We start from the raw sequence: 1,981 nt of genomic DNA, 5'->3' as shown, positions 1-1,981 counted from the left end.
CGTCCCGCAGCATCCAGCACTCCATCTTACCTCAGCGTGCTCCACGCCCCCTGCGCGACCCGCGACCCCCTGGACCCCCTCATCCCCCCCCCCGCGCGATCCGCCCCCTACCCCCCTGCGAGTCCAGAGCACCCCACGGTATCCCACAGCGCCACGCGCTCCTAGCTGCCCCCCCCCCTCACGCCCTGCTGTTCTCACATCACTTGCCGCCGGTCAGTTTCTGCTGTGTCCTGATTCCGTACCCACATCATCTGCCTCGGCACTACAATTGCACGTGCAGTGGGCCCAGTCCCACAGCAAGAGCCACATAAGTCCACACTGAGTCACTAGCGCCAGCGCAGGTGCCATCCCCTACCTGTACATCGCCACCCATCCCCCACTCCCCTGAGGCGGAAGAGCACAGACTGTTTACAGACCCCAGTGTACCCAGCCAGAATCTAGGCACCTTCAGGCTTGCTACCTCAGTCCCTTTTCAAGCTCAAAGACAGGCAGTTTAGGTGCATTACTGGGTGAGAATCCAGGCAACTTTGGTGCCCCTGTCAGGCTATAGGTAGGCGGCTTTGGCAAGAGTGAGCAAAAACCCAGGCTGCTTACAACTGCCCCAGGCTGCCTTGGATTTGCATTAAGCTAGATCCCAGGCTGCTCCACCCACCTACCTGCCCATACACTGACATGGGTAGACCACAGCGCAAAAGAAATAACATGAAAAATAAAATGGAAGAAAATCCAGACAGATCACCCAGTCCAACAAGGATCACAACAAACCAAAACATAGAAGAGTGTTTAGGATCAGAACATCAAGTGGAAGCAATGAACAATGCAACCCTGACAAACTACTGCTAGATCTGACAGGAAAGCTACAAAGGATAGATAATCGTATGGATGCTACCATCACTAAGCTAGAGCAATATGATAAGACACTGGAAGGAATTCAAAGAGAGCTAAGAGAGTTGAGGGAGAATGAAAAAAAAGAGGACCTTAAAAATCAGCTGGCCACACTAAATGAAAACATAAAGAAATGCAAGGATGATTTCCAAGAATCATCAAGAAAATCAGAAAATGAGACAAAAAGGGAGCTGGACAAAGCGATGGAAGTGATACATAGGAAAGTAGTAGAAAATGCAAACTTAATTGAACAAGTCCAAAACTCACTAGAGGCTCTCAAGAATAGAGTCAGCGAAGTGGAAGATAGAAATTCTGATCTGGAAGACAGGATGGAAGAAACAGTTCGAGAGTCCAAAAATTTCAGTAACTTCAAAAGTTCCTGTGAACAGAACATGAGAGAATTGTGGGATACACTTAAACGTCCTAATATCAGAATCATTGGAATACCAGAAGGAGAAGAATTTCAGACCAAAGGCATGGAGAACTTATTTAACACAATAATTGAAGAAAACTTCCCCCATCTCTTAAAAGAAAGGCCCATCAAGATTCAAGAAGCAAACAGAACTCCTAACCGACTAGACCAAAGGAGAAACTCCCCAAGGCATATTATCATTAAGACTCTAAACATTGACACCAAGGAAAAAATCCTAAAAGCAGCTAGGGAAAAACAGCACACCACTTTCAAAGGAAAGCCCATCAGAATTACTTCAGACATCTCAATGGAAACCCTGAAAGCTAGAAGGGCCTGGAATGATACTCTCCAAACTCTAAGAAACTATGGCTTTCAACCCAAACTACTCTACCCAGCAAAAGTCTCCCTTATAATAGATGGTGAAAGGAAAACTTTCCATGATAAAACTCAGCTTTACAATTATATGAACACAAAACCAAACCTACAGAAAGTACTCCAGGAAATTCTCCACAGAGAAGAAACAAATAACCAAACACAAATGCCTACAAGAAGAAGATCACAGCAATCAAACCCAGAGTAGATACAAAAAAAAAAAAAAAAAAAATTCCATGGAAATGCCAACACACCTCTACCACCACAAAATGACAGGGATCAAATCAAATCTCACAGTCATCACCCTAAACA

Source organism: Jaculus jaculus, chromosome 10, assembly GCF_020740685.1.
Source record: "Jaculus jaculus isolate mJacJac1 chromosome 10, mJacJac1.mat.Y.cur, whole genome shotgun sequence".
NCBI classification, from domain to species: domain Eukaryota; kingdom Metazoa; phylum Chordata; class Mammalia; order Rodentia; family Dipodidae; genus Jaculus; species Jaculus jaculus.
This window is presented reverse-complemented; position numbering follows the sequence as displayed.